Source organism: Bos grunniens, chromosome 16 (genome assembly GCF_055505025.1).
Source record: "Bos grunniens cultivar Pamir isolate PY7600 chromosome 16, Bosgru_T2T1.0, whole genome shotgun sequence".
In the NCBI taxonomy this organism is placed as follows: domain Eukaryota; kingdom Metazoa; phylum Chordata; class Mammalia; order Artiodactyla; family Bovidae; genus Bos; species Bos grunniens.
In genome coordinates, this window is record NC_141180.1 from 29325066 (window position 1) to 29349415 (window position 24350).

The window sequence follows — 24350 nt, forward strand, 5'->3', positions numbered from 1 at the left end:
AGTCCAACTCTCACATCCATACATGACTATTGGAAAAACCATAGCTTTGACTAGATCGACCTTTGTTGGCAAAGTAATGTTTCTGCTTTTTAATATGCTCTCTAAGTTTGTCATAGCTTTTCTTCCAAGGAGCAAGCATCTTTTAACTTCATGGCTGCAGTCACCATCTGCAGTGATTTTGGAGCCCAATAAAATAAAGTCTCTCACTGTTTCCATTGTTTCCCCATCTATTTGCTATGAAGTGATGGGACCAGATCCCATGATCTTAGTTTTCTGAATGTTGAGTTTTAAGCCAACTTTTTCACTTTCCTCTTTCACTTTCATCCAGAGGCTCTTTGTTTCTTCTTCACTTTCTGCCATAAGGGTGGTATCATCTACATATCTGAGGTTATTGATATTTCTCCCAGCAATTTTGATTCCAGCTTGTGCTTCATCCAGCCTGGCATTTATGATGTACTCTGCATATAAGTTATATAAACAGGGTGACAATGTACAGCCTTGACATATTCCTGTCCTGATTTGGAACCAGTCTGTTGTTCCATGTCCAGTTCTAACTGTTGCTTCTTGACCTGCATACAGATTCCTCAGGAGGCAGGTCAGGTGGCCTGGTATTCTCATCTCTTTAAGAATTTTCCAGTTTGTTGTGATCCACACAGTCAAAGACTTTGGCATAGTCAATAAAGCAGAAGTAAGATGGCAGAGCAGAAGGACATGTGCTCATCTTCTTTGAAAACTCCAAAACTACAACTCGCTGCTGAATAACTGTCGACTGGAGAAAGTTGGATCCCACCAAAAAAAGATACCCCACGTCCAAGGGCAAAGCAGAAGCCCCAGCAAGATGGTAGGAGGGGCGAAATCGAGTTTAGACTCAAACCCCTTACCTGCCAGAGACACTCAGAGGGCTCAAACAAAACTTGTGCTCACCAGGACCCAGGGACCCCACAGAGACTGAGCCAGAACTGTGCTTGAGTGTCTCCTGTGAAGGTACGGGTCAGCAGTGGCCTGCTACAGGGGCAGGGGCTCTGGGTACAGCAGACCTGGGTACGGCATAAACCCTCTTGGAGGGGGTTACCATTAACCCCACTATAGAGCCACCAGGACTTACACAGGACTGGGGAAACAGACTCTTGGAGGGCACAAACAGAACCTTGTGTGCACTGAACCACTAGGGAAGCCTAATTATTATAATTTTTATTGGAGTATAGTTGATTTACAGTATTTGTTGTGTTAGTCGCAGGCGTACAGCAAAGTGAACCAGTCATATATATACTTATATCCACTCTTTTTAGATTCCTTTCCTATATAGCCCTTCACAGAGTATTGAGTAGAATTCCCTCTGCTGTATAGTAGGACCTTATTAGTTACCTATTTTATGTATAGTATTGTATATATGCCAGACCACAATTTAAATAGCAAGGCTCTAGGGAATTCCCTGAGAGTCCAGTGAGTCATTAGGACTCCATGCTGCCACTGTAGGGGACTAGGGTTCAATCCCTGATTGGGGAACTAAGATCCCACAAGCCATGCAGCATGGCCAAAAAAAAAAAAGGAATCAAAATAAATAAACAGTCATAAACGGAGAAGGCAATGGCACCCCACTCCAGTACTCTTGCCCGGAAAGTCCCATGGATGGAGGAGCCTGGTGGGCTGCAGTCCATGGGGTCACTAAGAGTCGGACACGACTGAGCGACTTAACTTTCACTTTTCACTTTCATGCATTGGAGAAGGAAATGGCACCCCACTCCAGTACTCTTGCCCGGAAAGTCCCATGGATGGAGGAGCCTGGTGGGCTGCAGTCCACGGGGTCACTAAGAGTCGGACACGACTGAGCGACGTAACTTTCACTTTTCACTTTCATGCATTGGAGAAGGAAATGGCAACCCACTCCAGTGTTCTTGCCTGGAGAATCCCAGGGACGGGGGAACCTGGTGAGCTGCCGTCTATGGGGTCGCACAGAGTCGGACACAACTGAAGTGACTTAGCAGCAAGACTTTATTCCTCCTACACAAGGGAATGAAATAGCACTTTGCAATTTTGCCATTATCCATTAGGGAAAGCTACCCTATTGCATGTATTTTGATGAATCTCTCATAATTATGATGACTAGGTGAGTGAGAGAACAAAATGCTTATGCCTGTCCCAGAAAGAGTGTGAGGGAAAACATCATTTTGTCCTTGCAATAACCCTGTGAGATTAGATGATGGTCCCCATTTTGCAAATGAGGAGGGTGTTCAGAGAAGGTGAGCAAATGTCAGAGCTATGGCTTGTTCTACAGTCTGACTCCAAACCCAGTGCCCACTCCCCCACACTGCCTGGTCCCCACTTCCCTCTCTCCCATATCTCTGAAACTGCCATTCAGCCCTGGATTTGGAAACAGTTGCAAGCTCTAGATAGAAAAGGGATTGAGGATATCTAAGCACCAGGATATGCTCCTACAGACATGCAAATTTATGTGACAAGGACGTTCTAGGCAGCAGCATTTATAAGAGAGAAGAGCTGGAAACTCCGTTAGAAACACACGGTAGAATTGCTCAAAGATGACTTAAAACAGTAGCAACTGCCTTCCCGTTAGCTTGCATCACCTGTCATTTCTTTCTTGATTTTCAGTACTACCTCTTGTTTGTTTCTGTCTATGTCTGTCTCATCTATTAGAATGTCAGTTCTTGAAAGTCAAGAACATTGCTGGGTTCCTAATGTCAGTGTTCAATCATTTTTGTGAAATGAATGAACCTGAGCATTTTGAGATAGCAAGTAAAAAGGTCATTGCAGGATGTTGTGCACAGGATACTATTTTTGTTTTAAAAAATGTTTGAGTGCAGGTAGAGAAAAATCTGTAAGACTGAATATTAATAACTTTGGGATGGGACTGGGGATTAGGTAGGGATGATTCTCATTTTCCATTATTTCAGTCTGTTTTTTACTATGAGCATGAATTTCCTTAGTAATAATAAAAGTGTTTTTTTTTTTTAAATAATATTCCAGACTTTTATCTATAGGTACCAACACTGATATCTGGGGATGTTTATTCCAGCATTATTTATAGTAGCAAAAAGTAGAAATTATCATTTGCCTGCTTTAAAAGGGCTTACCAGGTAGCACTAGTGGTAAAGAATCCACCTGCCAATGCAGGAAACATGAGAGACTCAGGTTCGACCCCTGGGTCAGGAAGATCCCCTGGAGGAGGGCATAGAAGCCCACTCCAGTATTCTCGGCTGGAGAATCCCATGGACAGGGTAGCCTGGTGGGCTACAGTTCATGGGGCTACAAAGAGTTGGACATGACTGAAGAGGCTTAGCGTGCATGCAACACAGAACTCTATTCCTCTGGAGATCCCTCAGACTCGGAATGCTTCTTCCTTTTTTTGTTTAGTGGCTCAGTCGTGTCTGACTCTTTGCAACCTCATGGACTGTAGCCTGCCAGGCTCCTTTGTCCATGGGATTTTCCAGGCAAGAATACTGGAGTGGGTTTCCATTTCCTTCTTCTGGGGATCTTCCCAACCTAAGGATCTAACCTGCAGCTCCTATCACATCTCCTGCATTGCAGATGGATTCTTTTACTGCTGAGCCACCAGGGAAGCCCTAGAATGAATCCTTTCAGTTCAGTTCAGTTCAGTCGCTCAGTCGTGTCCGACTCTTTGTGACCCCATGAATCACAGCATGCCAGGCCTCCCTGTCCATCACCAACTCCCAGAGTTCACTCAGACTCATGTCCATCGAGTTGGTGATGCCATCCAGCCATCTCATCCTCTGTTGTCCCCTTCTCCTCCTGCCCCCAATCCCTCCCAGCATGAGGGTCTTTTCCAAATGAGTCAACTCTTCGCATGAGGTGGCCAAAGTATTGAAGTTTCAGCTTCAGCATCAGTGATTCCAATGAACACCCAGGGCTGATCTTCTTTAGGATGGACTGGTTGGACCTCCTTGCAGTCCAAGTTACTCTTAAGAGTCTTCTCCAACACCACGGTTCAAAAGCATCAATTCTTTGGCGCTCAGCTTTCTTCACATCCTTTAATAAGTCAATATAGTATTTTTTTTTTAATTGAAGAGTAATTGCTTTATAGGATTTTGTTGTTTTCTGTTAAACATCAACATGAATCAAACATTGGTGTACATATGTCCCCTAACTGTTGAACCTCTCTCCCACCTCTCTCCCCATCCCACCCCTCTAGGTGGTTACAGCCCGTTTGAGTTCCCTGAGACATACAGCAAATTCCCATTGGCTATCTATTTTACATATGGTAATATAAGTTTCCATGTTATTCTCTCCATACATCTCACCCTCTCCTCTCATCTTCCCATGTCCATAAGTCTGTTCTCTCTGTTTCTCCATTGCTGCCTGGCAAATAAATCCATCAGTACCACTTTTCTAGATTCCATATATATGTGCTAGTATACGATACTTATCTTTCTCTTTGTGACTTACTTCACTCTGTATAATAGGCTCAAGGTTCATCCAGCTCATTAGAACTGACTCAAATGCATTTCTTTTTATGGCTGAGTAATATTTCATTGTGTATATGAAGCACAACTTCTTTATCCATTCATCTGTCAATGGATATCTAGGTTGCTTCCATGTTCTAGCTGTTGTAAATAGTGCTGCAATGAACAATAGGATACATGTGTCTTTTTCAATTTTGGTTTCCTCAGGGTATATGCTTTAGGAGTGGGATTGCTGAGTCATGTGTTGGTTTTATTCCTAGTTTTTTAAGGAATCTCCATACCATCTCCCATAGTGGCTGTACCAATTTACATTCCCACCAAAAGTGCAAGAGCATTCCCTTTTCTCCACACCCTCTCCAGCATTTATTGTTTGTAGACTTTTTGGATGATTGCCATTCTGACCGGTGTGAGGTGATATCTCATTGTAGTTTTGATTTGCATTTCTCTAATAATGAGCGATGTTGAGCATCTTTTCACGTGTTTGTTAGCCATCTGTATTGGAGAAATGCTTATTTAGGTCTTTTCCCCACTTTTAGATTGGGTTGTTTGTTTTTCTGATATTGAGCTGTATGAGCTGCTTGTATATTTTGGAAATTAATCCTTTGTTAGTTGTTTAATTTGCTATTATTTTCTCCCATTCTGACGGTTGTCTTTCCACCTTGTTTATAGTTTCCTTTGCTATGCAAAAGCTTTTAAGTTTAACTAGGTCCCACTTGTTTACTTTTGTTTTTATTTCCATTACTCTAGGAGGTGGATCATAGAGGATCTTGCTTTGATTTATGTTGTTGAATGTTCTGCCTAAGAGTTTTATAGTTTCTGGTCTTACACTTAGGTCTTTAATCCATTTTGAGTTTATCTTTGTGTATGGTGTTAGAAAGTGTTCTAATTTCATTCTTTTACATATAGCTGTCCAGTTTTCCCAACACCACTTACTGAAGAGGCTATCTATGCCCCATTGTCTATTTTTGCCTCCTTTGTAAAAAATGAGGTACCAATAGGTGTGTGGATTTATTTCTGAGCTTTCTATCTTGTTCCATTGGTTTATATTTCTGTTTTTGTGGCAGTACCATACTGTCTTGATGACTGTAGCTTTGTAGTATAATCTGAAGTCAGGAAGGTTGATTCATCCAGCTCCATTCTTCTTTCTCAAGACTGCTTTGGCTATTCAGGGTCTTTTGTGTTTCCATATGAATTTTGCAATTTTTTGTTCTAGTTCTATGAAAAATGCCATTGGTAGTTTGATAGGGATCACATTGAATCTGTAGATTGCATCTGGTAGTATAGTCATTTTCACAACATTGATTCTTCCTTCCCAGGAACATGGACTATCTCTCCATCTGTTTATGTCATCTTTGATTTCTTTCATCAGTGTCTTATAATTTTTTGTATATAGTTCTTTCATCTCCTTCAGATCAGATCAGATCAGATCAGTCACTCAGTCGTGTCCGACTCTTTGCGACCCCATGAATCACAGCATGCCAGGCCTCCCTGTTCATCACCAACTCCCAGAGTTCACTCAGACTCATGTCCATCGAGTCAGTGATGCCATCCAGCCATCTCATCCTCTGTTGTCCCCTTCTCTTCCTGCCCCCAATCCCTCCCAGCATCAGAGTCTTTTCCAATGAGTCAACTCTTCACATAAGATGGCCAAAGTACTGGAGTTTCAGCTTTAGCATCATTCCCTCCAAAGAAATCCCAGGGCTGATCTCCTTCAGAATGGACTGGTTGGATCTCCTTGCAGTCCAAGGGACTCTCAAGAGTCTTCTCCAACACCACAGTTCAAAAGCATCAATTCTTCTTCGGCGCTCAGCCTTCTTCACAGTCCAACTCTCACATCCATACATGACCACAGGAAAAACCATAGCCTTGACTAGACGAACCTTTGTTGGCAAAGTAATGTCTCTGCTTTTGAATATGCTATCTAGGTTGGTCGTAACTTTCCTTCCAAGGAGTAAGTGTCTTTTAATTTCATGGCTGCAGTCACCATCTGTAGTGATTTTGGAGCCCAGAAAAATAAAGTCTGACACTGTTTCCACTAGGTAGGTTTATTCCTAGATATTTTATTCTTTTTGTTGCAGAGGTGAATGGGATTGATTTCTTAATTTCTTTCTGATTTTTCATTATTAGTATATAGGAATGCAAGTGATTTCTGTGTATTGATTTTGTATCCTGTGACTTTGCTAAATTCACTGATTAGCTCTGGTAATTTTCTGATAGTATCTTCAGGATTTTCTAGGTATAGTATCATGTCATCTGCAAACAGTGAGAGAGTTACTTCTTTTCCAATCTGGATTCCTTTTATTTCTTTTTCTTCTCTGAATGCTGTAGCAAGGACTTCCAAACCTATGTTGAATAATAGTGGTGAGAGTGGACACCCTTGTCTTGTTCCTGATCTTAGGGTAATGCTTTCAGGTTTTCCACCATTGAGAATAATATTTTCTATGGGCTTATCATATATGGCCTTTACTATGTTGAGACAGGTTCCTTCTATGCCCATTTTCGGAAGAGTTTTAATAGGTGCTGAACTTTGTCAAAGGCTTTTTCTGCATCTATTGAGATTATTGCATGGTTTTTCTCTTTCAATTTGTTAATATGGTGTATCACATTGATTGATTTGCAAATACTGAAGAATCCTTGCATCCCTGGAATAAACCCAACTTGATCATGGTGTATGAACTTTTTAATGTGTTGTTGAATTCTGTTTGCTAGAATTTTGTTGAGGATTTTTACATCTATGTTCATCAGTGATATTGGCTTGTAGTTTTCTTTTTTAGTGTTGTCTTTGGTTTTGGTATCAGGGTGATGGTGGCCTCATAGAATGGGTTTGGAAGTGCTCCTTCCTCTGTTTATCTTCTATAGTATTCTTAAAAATTAAAGTTTGGCCACCAGGAAAGACTGAACAAAAATTATTCCCCTCCCTCCCAAACAACAAGGAAACAGCTTAATCATCTCTTTCCTGACCCACAGAAACAAGGAAGTAGCTGGAGCTGAAGCCTTAAATATGAAATTTCAGCTCCTAAAACATTGCTTGTTGCTCAAAGGTGAAAATCCACACGTTTTCTTCTCCAATATTTGTCCTAATTGTGAGTTTGTTTCCATACAGCATGCACGCACACATCCCCGGTACTCACTCACACGTGCTCTTACTTTCACGTGAGACACTATTTTTGTGTGTGTGTTTGTTGATTAATTATGAGAATAACAAACTTGGTGTGTGCAGAGTTTCAAAGGTGCTTTGTCCACATCAAAGCCACCTGAGTCCTTTTCTCTGAAAGCCTGAAAAATCAAATTACACAACCAAGGCTCACTACTTTCCCAGATGCTGTTCACAGGCTGCATATTGACGGAGGGCAGAGAAAAAGTCCTCATAACTGATGTTTAGGTAGGAAGGCAAAGAGACAAGCTCCATCACCCTGATATGCTAGTGCAGAAAGCCTAGTGTGCTGTCCTCAGACCAAACTTCAACACTAAATCAGGATCAGGGACATCATTCAAACTAAATGGTCTAACATATCTGCATCCATATCTGTGGATTTCTTTTGCTGCTGAACTACTAACTGGCCAAACTCTTGAGCAGTTCTCACAATATCTGCTTTTCCATCTTCTGGGGACAGCACTTTCGCTGACGAATGGCAATCTTTGTCATGACTTTACAAATTCTGGTGAGTATTTGGAACTATCTAAGTCAGTCCAGATGTTCCTGATGTTGTTTTAAATTTCATCCCTCAACCTGGAATTATTTCTTTTGACAATCCCCTGGTGGTCGTAGACGCTGAGGAAATAGATGCCCACGCCAGACCGCACCACCAAGCTTGCGATGTCGGAGAAGCTGGGCTCCTGCTCCTCCTCGGTGATCACCAGGCTCAAGTACACAGGCAGCTTCTCCAAGGAACTGCAGTCCTCGCGCTACTGCAACCGCAGGTGAGCCGGCCGGGCCGGTCTCCTGAGCCGAGGCCGGTGGTCAAGGCGGTTCCCGCCGGCAGCCGGGAGCTGGGAACCGAGCGGCGCTAGAACCGTGGCGGAGGCGGCGCGGCAGCGGCTACGCCTGATCCAGTTCTAGGTGCCTAACCGCAAGCGGAGCCCGGAGGTGAGCTTGAGATGAGGTGCAGGCCGACCGGGCGTGCAGCCACCCACAGCAGCAGCTCCTACAGCCCGATCACGCTCTCGTGGCTCCCTGGCGTCCGCCCGCTCCCACACCCGCGGCGAGCCAGCTTCCTATCCAGAGTCGCCCAGCGTTTCCCGCCCCCTGCCCTCAAACCCGTTCTTTACACTTTCCACGCACCCTCAACCTCTTTCTGTCAGTACCTCACTTCGCTCCCCACCCTCAACTCCCCCACCCCAATCTCCGCCATCTCCCTCCATCATCATAGTGATTGAACCGTGCAGACCCGGGTCTGCAGACCTGAGTTTGCACACCGGTTCTGCCACACTAGGGAGTTAATTTGAGTCCCAGTTTCCTTCTTTATACTTAGAATTCCCAGATTCTCTGGGACTTTATTTTTCTTTTGGCCACGCCAGGCGGCATGTGGGATCTTAGTTCCCCGACTAAGGTTAGAATTCCTGCAGATTCCTGCAGCACGGATTCTTAACCACTGGACCTCAGGGAAGTCCCTCCTTTATAAAGTTACTAACAGGATAATGCTGACTCTGCCAAACAGCTTTAATGAGCGAAGTATTGGAAAGGGCTTTGTAAGCTGCAAAGCTCCTTCCAGATGTTAGCTATATGGGTAAGATGTCCACCTAGCCCTCTGGATGGATGTCATCTCAAATGATTACTGGCTCTAGTCTTTACTAAACAAGAAAAAAAAGAGATTTGGGGGTATACGTTTTGTAATTCACTTACCTTAATAACATTAGGCAAGAGCTGAATCACAACCCACGATTACAGCCTGGGCAAAAGCTTGCTAGAAACATTCTTCGACATTTTTAGCCAAAAAGTTGTTCGTTCCTCAGTGTTCTCCCTCTTTTGCATCCCACACTGAGCCAGCGACTGAGTACTGACTCAGTCTTAAGGGAGAAGTAGCATGAATTCAGCAACGTTGTATATAGCATCTTCTTATATTCCTACACTGAGCCAGACTTCCTTAGGTAAGAAGAGAAACTGGAACTGGAGATCCTCAAGAGACCTAATCAGGGGACTTTCCCTGGTGGCACAGTGGATAAGAATCTGCCTGTCAATGCAGAGGACACAGGTTGGATCCCTGCTCTGGGAAGATTCCACGTGCTGTGGAGCAACTAAGCCCCTGCGCCATAGCTACTGAGCCCACATACTGTAACTACTGAGGCCCGAGTGCTCTAGGGTCTGTGCTCCACAACAAGAGAAGCACCGCAATGAGAAGTCTGAGCACCACAAGGAAGAGTAGCACCTGCTCGCCTCAACTAGAGAAAGCCTGCAAACAGCAACGAAGACCCAGGGCAGCCAAAAATGAATTTAAAAAGAGAGAGAGACCTAGGCAGAAGTTGCCAGAGATGTCATAAAGGGGATTCAGATATGAGGTGAGAGGCTGGAGCAGATCAGTACTAAGATCTCTTCCAACTGTAAATTTCTATGGAGAAGAGCTCCTGCCCTTTTGAAGCATACAATCTAATCAGGGAGATAGACATGAAGAACATGTAGAGACTTCCCTGTCAGTCCAATGGGCTTCCCTGGTGGCTCAAGTGGTAAGGAATCTGCCTGCAATGCATGAGACCTGGGTTGGATTCCTGAGTCGGGAAGATTCCCCTGGAGAAGGGAATGGCAACCCACTCCAGTATTCTTGCCTGGAGAATCCCATGGACTGAAGAGCCTGTGGCGGGCTACAGTCCATAGGGTCACAAAGAGTCGGACATGACTGAGCAATTAACACTTGCCTTTTCCAGTGGTTAGGATTCTGTGCTTCCACTGCATCAGGCATGTATTCCATTAAAGGTCTGGGAACTAAGATCCCTGCAGGGCCAAAAAGAAAAAAGATGAAGAGACAGTAAGGAAAAAGTCCTGAGCAGGAATGAGCATCGCCTATTTAATTACCATTGCAAGTATGTTAGTTGCTTCAGTTCAGTTCAGTCGCTCAGTCGTGTCCAACTCTCTGCGACCCCATGAATCGCAGTACACCAGGCCTCCCTGTCCATCACCAACTCCCGGAGTTCACTCAGACTCACGTCCATGGAGTCAGTGATGCCATCCAGCCATCTCATCCTCTGTCGTCCCCTTCTCCTCCTGCCCCCAATCCCTCCCAGCATCAGAGTCTTTTCCAGTGAGTCAACTCTTCGCGTGAGGTGGCCAAAGTACTGGAGTTTCAGCTTTAGCATCATTCCTTCCAAAGAAATCCCAGGGCTGATCTCCTTTAGGATGGACTGGTTGGATCTCCTTGCAGTCCAAGGGACTCTCAAGAGTCTTCTCCAACACCACAGTTCAAAAGCATCAATTCTTCTTCGGCGCTCAGCCTTCTTCACAGTCCAACTCTCACATCCATACATGACCACAGGAAAAACCATAGCCTTGACTAGACAAACCTTTGTTGGCAAAGTAATGTCTCTGCTTTTGAGTATGCTATCTAGGTTGGTCATAACTTTCCTTCCAAGGAGTAAGTGTCTTTTAATTTCATGGCTGCAGTCACCATCTGCAGTGATTTTGGAGCCCCAAAAAATAAAGTCTGACACTGTTTCCACTGTTTCCCCATCTATTTCCCATGAAGTGATGGGACCAGATGCCATGATCTTCATTTTCTGAATGTTGAGCTTTAAACCAACTTTTTCACTCTCCACTTTCACTTTCATCAAGAAGCTTTTTAGTTCCTCTTCACTTTCTGCCATAAGGGTGGTGTCATCTGCATATCTGAGGTTATTGCTATTTCTCCCGGCAATCTTGATTCCAGCTTGTGCTTCTTCCAGCGTTTCTCATGATGTACTCTGAGTATAAGTTAAATAAGCAGGGTGACAATATACAGCCTTGACATACTTCTTTTCCTATTTGGAACCAGTCTGTTGCTCCATGTCCAGTTCTAACTGTTGCTTCCTGACCTGCATACAGATTTCTCAAGAGGCAGGTCAGGTGGTCTGGTATTTCCATCTCTTTCAGAATTTTGTGTCCGATTATTTGTGACCCCATGGACTGTAGTCTGCCAGGCTCTTCTGTCCATAGGATTCTCCAGGCAAGAATACTGGAGTGGGTTGCCATTCCCTTCTCCCAGGGATCTTCCTGACCCAGGGATCAAACCCAGGTCTCCTGCATTGCAGACAAAGTCTTTACCATCTGAGCCACCAGGAAAGCCTACCACTGCAAGGAATGGTGACTGTTTTTCAACTGGGGGAGGCCTGTGGGTTTAACTCCTCTAGGAATCCTTGAAATTGTTGTTGTTTAGTACCTAAGTCATGTCTGACTCTTTTGCAACCCCATGGACTGTGGCCTGCCAGGCTCCTCTATCCATGGGATTCTCCAGGCAAGAATACTGGAGTGGGTTGCCATTTCCTCCTCCAGGGGTTGGAACTGACAGGTCTGGTTTAATAAGTCAGCAAATGTGACTTGGGACAACTAAAGTTGGAAGGCTTGGATTAGCTCACTGAGGGAAGGGCGGGTCCTTGCTCTGTAACTGCCAATCAGGGTGCGGAGATTTTAGAACAGCAGCAGCTACACTGCCATTGCAGGAAGAGTATAGCCTGCTAGTCAGTGGGAAGCTAGAGGCGGCTATTTGTCATTGCTACTTGCTTTCTGAACACTGTTGGGACATTGTAGAGCTCACAAACTCACACACATTCCTTGCTCTGTGAGGTATGCAGGATCATTTTTATCCTCATATTGTTGCTGAGGAAACTTAGTGAAATGCCTTACCCTTTATCTAGTGAGGTACAGGCTATGCTGAGACCCACTTATCCTGACCTCCAGATGAGTGTGTGTGTGCTAGGTTGCTTTAGTTGTGACTCTTTGTGACCCCATGCTCTATAGCCCTCCAGGCTCCTCTGTGCAGGGGACTCTCCAGGCAAGAATACTGGGGTGGGTTGACATGCCCTCCTCCAGGGGATCTTCCCAACCCAGGGATCAAACCCATGTCTCTTACATCTCCTGAATTGGCAGGCAGGTTCTTTACCACTAGCACCACCTAGGAAGCCTCAGATGAGTGCTTGTTCCTTAAAGAAGATTGTCACGTGAATTTCAAGACTAATGTTAGAGTCAGGACTTTAAAAAGCTGATGAGTGAGGAGAAACTTCTCATCATATCTCGACTCCCCACTTTCCATTTCTAGACACACACAATGATGATAAATTTAAATGTATTATTGCAAATGCAAGAATATTGCATTTGAATGTGTGCTCAGTCATTTAAGTCGTGTGTGACTCTTTGCGACCCCATGGACTGTAACCCACCAGGCTCCTCTGTCCATGGAATTCTTCAGGCAAGAATACTGGAGTGGGTTGCCATTTCCTTCTCCAGGGCATCTTCCCAACCCAGGAATAGAATCTGTCTCTCTTATGTCTCCTGCATTGGCAGACAGGCTCTTTACCACTGGGGCTTCCCTGGTGACTCAGATGGTAAAGTGTCTGCCTGCAGTGAGGAAGACCTGGGTTCGATCCCTGGGTTGGGAAGATCCCTTGGATCTTCCACTTGGATGTTTACCACTAGTGCCACCAAATCAAATCCATGGATCTGGTAACCTTCTGGAACAGTGCGGTTTGGTAGAAATATAATTTGTTAAATTTTCTAGAAGCTACATTTTATAAATAAAAAGGCACAGAGTGAATTAATATATTTAATTCAATATATCAAAAATATTTTAAAAACTTATAATCACAATATATAATACTAATGAGATAGTTTAAATTCTAAGTCTTCAGAATCTGGTAAGCATATTATGCTAATAAGACATCTCAATTTGAACTAGCCACATTTCAAGTACTCGGTTCGATTTGTATCTTGGACAGTTTTGGCCAGTGCAGTTCTAGAAGTAGAACTGCTAGTATTTGAGGCTGACCCCAACACACTCCAGTACTCTTGCCTGGAGAATCCCATGGACGGAGAAGCCTGGTGGGCTAGAGTCCATGGGGTCGCAAAGAATCAGACACGACTGAAGCAGCTTAGCACAGCACAGCACTGTGAAGTTGGCAGGCATCTTTTTGGGGACAAAATATCTTCTGATGTTCCTCATATCACACAAAACACACATGTCCTGCATCATCCTTCAAGAAAAAGAAATGAAAAGGAACTACAGTTTACTCAATTTTTTTTTTTTTTGCATTTCATCAGTTTTATTGGTCATATATCCAGAATTCATTATATAAATCTTTCAAAATAACCAGTTATTACAAGAATAGTTTACAATTCAGCTCTGATTGCACAAATACTTGACACAGGAAACCATTTTTACAAATACTTATTTTTCTTATAAGAATACTTTAGTACAGAAAATAAGTCTATATATCTTACAGCAAATTTTATGCAGTTTTTTTTTAACCCATTCAACCATCATTTCAGGTTTCCTATCACAGCATATCCATCACATTCCATAAACCAACTTATAATCTGCAGCCACTTCTGATTTTCAGTTACAATTGAGATTCACACTTTTAAGAGTTTTTAGGCTTCTTTTTCGCTGATCTGAAAGAATTCACGTATTCAGGCAGAAGAGGTAATTTAAACAACATTCCTTCTAGATCTCATGTGTATCAGGTTAATCACCGTGCTTGGTGAAGAATCTTTCCACTTTTCACTTAGGCTAGACTGGCTGGTAGCTCACCTCTGCTGTATCAAGCAGAAGGGATAAAGTCCTTACATTCTTAAGAGTTTCTAAACTGCAAAAACAAAACCCTAGAAACAAGAGTTAAATACAAATACCTAGAAAGCTAAAATGTTTGCTAATGATGAGAAGTAGAGAACACTTTTAGAATTGAGGTCTCTCCTTGGTTGAAGAAGACATAAAAGATGGTGTAAGGATGTGGCAGTACTATTATGAAATATTGAAAAACTGAAAAAGGTGAATCACTTAGGTCAGTGGTGTGGTGTTCCCAAAGTCCCAGGAGATACAGAATCTTAGACTCTGGCTAGCTCAACAATTTGACATTCTTCTGATCTGTGGCTTTGAATAGCCTAATAAATACTCCCTTGACCAGAACAAGTAATCATTTAGGCCAGGGGAACTTTACAGAATACTGACCACGTTCCTCTGAAGAGACAGGACAGCCCCAGGGGAAACATTTGGCATTCATCTCATTCCTTCAGTTACTGAAAAGTGTGTCCAGTTAGCAAAAGCTTGTCTTACTTTTCAGGTAGCATGAATTAAAACCAAGAGCCTAGCAGCATTCTCCATCCAAGTTCCTGAGTACTCAGCTGTGATCATCCAATATTCTTAAAAGGATTTTTTTTATCAAGCCCTTGTCCAATAAGATATTTAACAGTACTTGGGGACTACAGTAGGTCCCATTCCTCTGCTTTTTTATTTCTCTTGATTTCTCTTTCTCACCCCAGTGTAACAAGTTGCTACAGGTTTTTACCAAAATACCAAAGCAGTATTTTGGAAATGAGTTATTTTGCATTACGGAAAGTGTCTGATCACATTATAATGGGTCAGATTTGCATTTAACTGGGAGATGGCCACATCGGGTCTACTGCAGGGATTTTGCAAATTCGGCATAGTCGATGTATCCATCATTGTTCTTGTCATCGTCTCTCAAAACACCATCTATTAAGTTGATCAGCTCATCTTCGTTCTTTGGTGCCTGCTCACTTTCCTCCTCCTTGTGAACATGAGTGATGGCCGTGGAGAGTTCTAGGCCGTCAAGCAGATTATTGCCATCATAATCATGCATTTTGAAATAATGGAGCTGCAGCTCTTGTGGGGACATCTCCGCCTCTGGTTTGTTGATGACACCTTCGAGATGCTCCATGATATGCTCTTGGTCATGCACTGTGTTCTTATCCAGGCCCATGCTGCCGTGATGGGAAGAGCTGGCCCCGGGCTCCTCGGCCCTGGCACCTGGGGCACAAAAGGCCCAGAGCAAGCCACACAGGAAGGGGATTCTGAGCAGTCGCAGAGATCTCATGGTCACCGGTACCCTCGCTGCCACCAGCTGCCACCAGTTTTTCCCCAGACGCGAAGCCCTCCAGCATGAGCCTCGCCAGCTCCCGTCTTCGGTACGTTTTTCCTCCCTCAATTTTTTAAATTGTAAAATATTATATTGGAAGGGCTCTCTGAGATGATCTAGTCCAAAAGTTTACAAATTTCAGCCCTGGGTCATATCTTTTCACTGCCTGTTTTTTTTCCTGCATCCTGAAAGCTAAAAATTATTTCTATGTTTTTTAAACAGTGACAAACTTTATTCTTTTGGGCTCTCAAATCACTGCAGGTGGTGACTGCAGCCATTTAATTAAAAGAGCTTGCTCCTTGGAAGAAAAGTTATGACAAACCTAGACAGCATATTAAAAAGCAGAAGCATTACTTTGCCAACAAGGTCCATCTAGTCAAAGCTATCACTTTTGCAGTAGTCATGTATGGATGTTAGAGCTGGACCATAAAGAAAGCTGAGCATGGAAGAATTGATGCTTTTGAACTGTGGTGTTGGAGAAGACTCTTGAGAGTCCCTTGGGCAGCAAGGAGGCCTTGGGCAGTCAATCCTAAAGGAAATCAGTCCTGGATATTCATTGGAAGGACTGATGCTGAAGCTGAAACTCCAATCCTTTGGCCACCTGATGCAAAGAACTGACTTATTGGAAAAGACCCTGATGCTGGGAAAGATTGAAGATGGGAGGAGAAGGGGACGACAGAGGATGAGATGGTTGGATGGCATCAGTGACTCGATGGACATGAGTTTGAGTGAGTGCCGGGAGTTGGTGATGGACAGGGAAGCCTGGCGTGCTGCAACCCATGGGGTTGCAAAGAGTCGGACACGACTGAGTGACTGAACTGAACATTTTTAAATGATTCAAAAAAATTGAAAAAAGAATAATGTTTCATGACATGTAAATATTATATGAAATTCAAAAGTCAGTGTCCACTATAAAGGTTTTTCAGAACACTTCCACCCTCATTTGTGTACATTTTGTCCATGGTTGCTTTTGAGCTACAACAACAGAGTTGTCACAATGATAAAATGACCTACCAAGCTCACAGTAGTATTCACTGGCCTTTCACAGAAAAAGTTGGCTGACCCCCTGCACTAGACAAACATTCCCATTCTATTGGTAGGGAACTGAGACACAAAGACATGATAGGCCTGAGGTCACACCATCAGCCAGAGGTTGAAATAAGACCTCAGTGGTTAGTGCTCTTTTCACTGTACCATCACATGAAAGATGGTACCCAAAAGCTTCTCGGTGTATCAGGACAATGACTGCTTGGACCTGTTACGTGCCTGTCTGCTCCTCACCTGCAAGCCTAACCTAGGTTTTAGTAGGGGCCACTGCATCTGTGGTGCAGTAGTAAAGAATCTGCCTGCAATGCAAGAGACTGGTTCAATCCCTGAGTCAGGAAGATCCCCTGGAGAAGGAAATGGCAACCCACTCCAGTATTCTTGCCTGGGAAATCCCATGGGCAGAGGAGCCTAGCGGGCTACAGTCCATGGGGTTTCAGAGTTGGACATGACTGAGTGACTGAGCACGCTGCATTGTAACCTCGAGAGGGCAGCACTGGCTAATGTGACTCCAGAGAGCAACCTTTCCAAGAAATAACCAAAATAGAGTACAGCTACGTCTTTAAAAAAAGAGAAAGAAAAAAAGCAAGTCAAAAAGGTCCCAAGTGGCTTTTGATGGTGACATGCATACATACTAGTACAGTATAAGATATTTAAAATTTTCTTTTTTTTTTTGGACAAATTGCCAAAGGTGAGTTCAAGCTCAGAAAATATCTACATCTAGCTAGAATTGAAGGAAGGCAAATTGGTAGCAAAACCAAAGTAGGCATTTCAGAGAAAAACACCCACACATTAAAAAAAAAAAAAGCTTTCGGAGTATTGAGGGAAGACTAAGAGGAATAGTAGAGTGGGTTGTCATGCCCTCCTCCAGGAGGGGATCTTCCCAACACAGGGATCAAACCCAGGTCTCCCACATTGCAGGCAGATTCTTTACTGTCTGGTGGCTCAGACAGTAAAGAATCTGCCACCCACACATTAAAAAAAAAAAAAAAAAACAATTCTACTTTCTGAGTATTGTGGAAACATGGAGAGGAAATTAGTCCTCCTGGAGCCTTAGGGACGGTTTAAGTAGGTGAGTGGAGCTATGCTTATGACCAGATTTGTACTCGTTCTGAGGGGGCTGAAGAAGAGCTTCCATCTCTTCATTTTGGTGAGGTCTAATCATAACATGTGGCTAGTGAGGTTTGCAGCCTAGTATGAGGTATTTAGTAAGTATAATTAATATTTGCAAAGGGCTATAAAACCCTACAGATTAAAAGGTGCCCTGTGGAAGATGCAAGATGGCTGGTGTGACTGTGAGGGCAGATACATTTCCATGGTGTCACCACCGTTGTTTACTGAGGAGGCAGAGGGAAAAAGTAGGTTAAGGCCAGGTGGCACAGTCCTTCACTGTGACTCAAAACTGGGCCACATGAAACCTGTCTAGGCAGACTATCACATCAGATGGTCTAGAGAAATTTCCCCAAGAATGCATAAATCCTCAGAGGCAGAATGGTTAGCTTCATGACACATAATCACGCCTGGAAGAAATCTGGTGGGGCTAATTAGAAAAACACAGATGGCACTTCCGTCTTTACAAGGAAGGGGACTGAGTTGTATTATTCAGCAAATATTTTCCTCAGCCTGAGCTTGACTTCTGAGATTTTCTGAGAACTGAGCATTTTTTCTAAGTAATCACAAAAGCCTGGGTAACAGCAGGAACTAAGCTAGTAGTCTAATTAAGCATCCCCATACTGCGATACTTTAAAACACTACTGGGAATCCCAATGAGTTCCTAATGTCTAATTCCTAAATTTAATCCAAAGTGTTCCACTGAATCCTCTTGTATGACCTTTGTTAATTATGTAATATCTAATCACCAGTGATGATAAAAAATTGAAAACGATGGCATGAACTGATTCACTCTCCTGCTCAGGAACAAAGATTAGGGCATCTCCGAGGAATAAAACTTTAGCATATAGGAAATTGCTTTCAAACTCTAGCAATTAAGTATATTTTTAGTCCCTGGAATGATAAAAATATGGAACTGCACTGAATGGGATTTTGTTGTTGTTCTTATTTTTTCCAGTTAGAATTTTGGTCCAGATCAATCCTATAACATGTGGGAAGACCTTACAGACTTATCATGAAAATAATCTGGTGACTTAGGGTACATTAAGAAATCCTCAGCAGAAATATCATTGTTTAAATCTTTATTCTGTTACTAAGAAAAGTAAATCCACAACTCTAATACTGTGTTTACTTTGGAAATTACAAACTACCAGAAAATAAAACAAAGACAGGAAAAAGGAAAAGAAAACAGAGGTATTATACCACTCAAGTGCCCAGTATTGTAAATATAACTTGGAACTTACTTTACAACATTCACATAAAGCTAATTGACTTAGATGGCTTTGGTTTTCTGGCTTTTGTGTATTTTTGTCAGTTCTGTAATGTTACATGGTTTAGAGGATCAAATCCTATTTTGTGTAATGTTGTATTCCATTTTTAAATTTCAAACCAGTTGACAGAATCTTTAGGTATTGGTACAGTCCTCAAAGAGGGGAAAAAAATCCAACTTAACTGTGACTCTGTTTCCTATTTATATTGTATTTCTCATTTAAGAAGTAAAAAACTCAGTGGACTTTACTCCAAGTCTCCCTAGCATATCTTAGATTTCAATAGCATTTCTCAGATTACAAAACACTTTTACATCCATTCTCTCCTTTCACTGGGTCTTCAGAACAATACTGTGGGTGGGTATGGCATGCATAGTATAGTTATTTAACAGCTTCATTTCCAAAAATTAATTCAATGAATATTTATTGAATGGCTACTGTTTGCCAGACACCTTTAGACAATGACCATTCAGTGGAAAATAAAACACATGAAGAGCCTGCCAAAAATGTTTGTGATTTGCCTAAGACTATAGAAAGTAAATCCAAAACCTTTGGATGGATGTACTGTATCATCATTTCCATCTTCAGCTGGAAAAATGAAGCACAGATAACTTACTGGACACTGTCTCTTAGTACTGTAGTGGCATTCCTTGTATAGATTTGCTCAGCCACATCTGCTTGCCAGTATTTGCTCCCATACATTCCAGCCTCTGGTCTTTCACTAGATCAATTCTTTTATACTCCCATCTACAGTCAATTCCTTCACAGAGGCAGCTCCTCTCTCCTACTTAAGGACATGTATCCAGTCAACTCTCTCCCACACACTGCCATTCTCTAATGTATCAGAAAAAGATAAAATATAGTGTTGTTTCAAAAATAAAAAATAAAAAAGTATTGTAATTTCTTCTGCCTTAAAAACAAACCTCCTCAATCCCACTTCCCCCAGCCACTCACCCCTTACCAGTGATCACTCCATTTTTCTTCTTTCCTTTTGCAGCAAACTCCTATTCTCTAATTTGTAAGTCAAATAAGTATTTATTGAACAGATGCAGAATAAATGAACTAGGAATGTTTCATATGAAGTTAAGTAAGTTCAAGTATTCCGATGCCTTGTCACACACACACACACACACACAAACTGGTTTTATATTTCTGCAAAAAGCAGAACTATACCCAATGGTTAGAAATATCCAGCATGATATTTGCACCAATAGTTTCAGTTTCTCCAATAAAACGGATGCTAAGGTTCCCTCGTAGCTCAGCTGGTGAAGAATCTGCCAGCAATGCAGGAGACCCGGGTTTGATCCCTGAGTCAGGAAGTTCTCCTGGAGAAGGAAATGGCAACCCACTCCAGTATTCTTGCCTGGAGAATCCCATGAACAGAGGAGCCTGGTGGGCTACAGTCCATGGGGTCGCAAGAGTTAGACATGACTTAGTGACTAGATCACTCACGCTTTTTCAAAGAGATGAGATATAGGGACTTCCCTGGTGGTCCAGTGACTAAGATTCCAAGCTCTGAATGCAGGGGGCCGGAGGTTCAATTTCTGGTCAGGGAACTAGATCCCACATGTTGTGACTAAGACCCAATGCACCCAAATAAATAAATAAACAAAAACAAATAAACATTTTTTTTAAAAAGAAATGAGAGAGATATATATATATATTTTTTTTTTTTTTTTTTTTTTAAAGCAACTGCATCTCTGGTGGCTCAGCTGGTAAAGAATCTGCCTCCAGTGTGGGAGACCTGGGTTCGATCCCTGGGTTGGGAAGATCCCCTGGAGAAGGGAACAGCTACCCACTCCAGTATTCGGGCCTTGAGAACACCATGGACTGTATAGTCCATGGGGTCGCAAAGAGTCGACTTTTACTTTCCTTCCACTTAAAAAAATAGTATTCTTGGACCTTTCAAGGAAATCGAATTTTCATGGCCTATTCTCCACACCAGCAATTGAGGCACTCATACCATCAGAAATACACCTCAAGTCAACTGATTTGTTACGGAAGTGGTCTTTTGTTCTGTTATATTTTCAGTTTCATATCAGTGATTCTCAGAAGGTATGAGAAAAGTCTCACAAAGCAGATATATCAGAATCCCTGGAATTCTGATATTCCATTCTAGGGAGACAGTCTTCCTCAGCCCCTAAGTGAATCACTTACCAGTACAAACCAGTATGAACTGATGGAAGTATAGTCTGTGCTAATATAAGGGAGTAACTAGAAAATATAAACTAAACTACATAATATACTAAGCTTCAACCAAATTGATATTTCAAAGTAGAAATTGTTTCAACAATTACTAGGCATAAATGTTCCAGGATAAAATATACATAGTAATTTTAGCTATGTTTTATTACATGTTCCAATAAGAATAATACAATAATACAATACAGTAGGAATAAGATAATACAGCTGAAGGTAAAAAATGTTAATATCTATATTTATCAGTACACAGGATTTTAAAGGTGGAGCTTGAGCCCAGGATGATAAACACATTTTCAAATAAAGCACATAGCAAAACTAGTTAACTGTTGTTCATTGGGGAACTAGAGCAGGCTCCAATATGACAGGTGGAGAAAACTTACTAAAAGGAAACTTCTGGGACTTTTACAGTGGATGGGAATTCACCTGCAAGTGCAGGGGACACGTGTTCGATCCCTGATCCAGGTAGATTCCACATGCTGCAGAACAACGAATGCCTGTGCGCCACAGCTACTGAAGGCTTCCCACTTCAGAACCTGAACTCTGCAGCAAGAGAAGCCGCTGCAATAAGAAGCCCATGCACTGCACGAAGAGTAGCCCTCTCTCACCACAACTAGAGAAACCCCTGGTGCAGCAAAGAGCCAGTGCAACCAAAAAAAAAAAAAAAGGAAATTTCTGGGCACTTAATTTCTAGGGTATTACCAGTCTTGTGATGCAGTCAGTTTGTCACCATCGTTCTAGTACTTTTACAGGAAATCCTACAAAAGCTGCAAACTCATCGGTAATTACTGAAGTACACACTTGAGAAACCAGGGTAAAGTCTGCCTTGTAGCACTTTTTTTTTTTTTAACCTTGTAGCATTTCTAAGCACTGTGTGGCTGGCTGAATTGCCTCAGACCACTGGTGAGCATCAGTGCTTATATAAAACCCAGGAAAATCTCTGCTAGTCTTTGTCCTACTAACCAAGTTCTTCTAAGTAATGACCAAATTCCAAGTTCTATTTTCAGATTTTGTAGGATAGTGTTCTTTCCCAAAGAAATTGTGTATTACTCAGATTATTATGGAACAGATATGAGGCTAGCAGCAGACCACATCTTGAGAGTGTAACAATTCTTCCAGAAGCCTAAAGGTTTTGTTTCTGATTCTCCCACTGATCCAGGAACCTTTGAAATTAACAGTACTTTGTACCATCATAGTCCCTAGCATCTCTCTCTCCAAATCCACTCCACTGTAGTACTCTCCACTGTAGTACTTTTCCAAAGGTCAGACTTCATATACTAATTTTTTTTTTATGCAACCCAGTCTAGTCATGCTTTTGCCCCCTCTGTTCCACCAAAACCGCTCTTGCCAAAATCACCATTGACCTCCACGTTGCTCCAAGGGTGAGTTCTCAGGCCTCACTTTAACCTCTCGGCAGCATTCCACAGTTGATCACTTCCTCCTCCTTCAGATATTTTCACCTAACTTCCGGGACGCTATTCATCTCTTGGTTTTCCTCTTACCTAACTGGTTTGTTCCTACACAGTTGCTCTGCAAGTTCTTTTCTTCTGAGACCTCTTAAGTGAGAAATGTCTCAGGGCTTTCCTGGTTCTCTTTCCTTCTGTATCTATCTACACTTATTCCCTAGGAGATGTCATTAAGTTTCAGGCTTTAAGTGCCATTTACATGCTGACAACTCCAAAATACACACACACACACACACATTATGCATTTTATATAATAACATATCTTCAGAACTTCCTCCTGAACTAGACATATCCAACAGCTTACCTAATGTCTCCATTAAATATTTAATAAATTTCAAGTTGAACATGTCCCAAACTGAACTCTTAATATTCCCCTGGAAAATTGTTCTATCTAGTGCTCCCTATTTCAGATGATTGCAACTCAGTCTTTTTAGTTGCCCAGGTTAAAAACCTCAGGCTCATCCTTGAATCCCCCTTCTATTAACTGTATATTCAACCCATCAAAAAGTCCTCTTGGATTTGCTTTCAAAAAAATCTATCCAGGATCTCTTAATCACTGATGTTCTCGTGTTTCATTTGGATTACTCAAAGAGCCTCCTTTCTAGACTTCTGCTTCTATCCTTGATCTTTTATTCTCAGTACTTCTCAAAACCTAAGTCATATCATGCAACAGCTCCACACCAATTAAAAGCCAAAGCCTTGCCACTCTGGCCCACCAGGTTCTACAGATCTGCCTCTCACTCCCCTTACCTCTGACATCCATCCTCTTCTATACTCTCTGCCTTGCTCACTCTGTTTCAGCCACTCTTCAGGTGCCATTCATGCTTCTACTTGAGTGCCTTTGGACTTGCCGTTTCCACTCCCTGGAAACTCCTGCATAAATATCCACATAGTTTGCTCCCTTAGCTCCTTCAAGTCTTCAGTATTTTCTTGAGGCCTATGCTCCACTTGAAACGGTAACACATGCTCCCTCTCTCTTTATATTTCATCATCTTACTGTTCCTATTATTTAATTTCCTTTTTATATTTATTGTCTCTTCTCCCTCTATTCCCCCATAGTAAGTTCCAGGACAACAACGATTTGTTTTATTCAGTGATGTATCTTAAGCACTTGGAATAGGATCTGGCATAAGATTGATTCTCAAAAACTATTTGTTAAACAAATAAACATCTTGACTTATAGAAGTCTTTTTGATGTATTTTCTAACTGGACCATTTAAACTGTGATGCCAAAATGATAAGCCTATGGGTTTCATATAATCCGCAGAACCGTCAGGATAGTATCTTGTTTTAGGAATGATCATATGAACTCTGGCAGAACAAACAAATGTTGGGTTGTTCAGGAGTATTTATTTTTATAGATATGCTTCTATTTTTCTAAAAAACACACTGTTGGCGGCAGGGATTTGTTCTTTGAACTCCAGTACTTCGGAAGTGCTGAACTTCTGAGTTTTGCCTCAGAAAGGAAAGGACTATTACAGCATGTGGGAGTGCTTAACTACTGCCAAAAATATTTGGAAAAACTTCCCATAATACTAAGTCTTTAAAGAAGATCATTTATCTTTTTCAGGAAAAGGTTACTATTGTTTTAAATTTGCTCCTATGCTAGAGTTTGGCATGAAAAGCTGGCCTTTCCTGGAACAATGAATAGAGATATTTAATATTTCTGTATGTTGTTTGGAAAAGGTGCACACAAGCTTCTCCAAATGCCAAAAAATAAAATCAAAGGCTTGAGCCAAAGGGGCCTAGAACATAGCACTCAATTCCACACTGGC

General features: G+C 42.1%; 2 pseudogenes across 1 annotated transcript; both read right to left on the reverse strand.

Annotated features, from left to right (window-relative positions):
* Positions 1-7743: 7743 nt before the first annotated feature.
* Positions 7744-8788, reverse strand: LOC147356438 (dehydrodolichyl diphosphate synthase complex subunit NUS1 pseudogene; annotated as a pseudogene).
* A 4839-nt stretch (positions 8789-13627) lies between these two features.
* On the reverse strand, positions 13628-15552 carry LOC147356439 (multiple coagulation factor deficiency protein 2 homolog pseudogene; annotated as a pseudogene). Its single transcript, XR_015143268.1, has one exon. The product of XR_015143268.1 is annotated as a multiple coagulation factor deficiency protein 2 homolog pseudogene (transcript).
* Positions 15553-24350: the final 8798 nt, after the last annotated feature.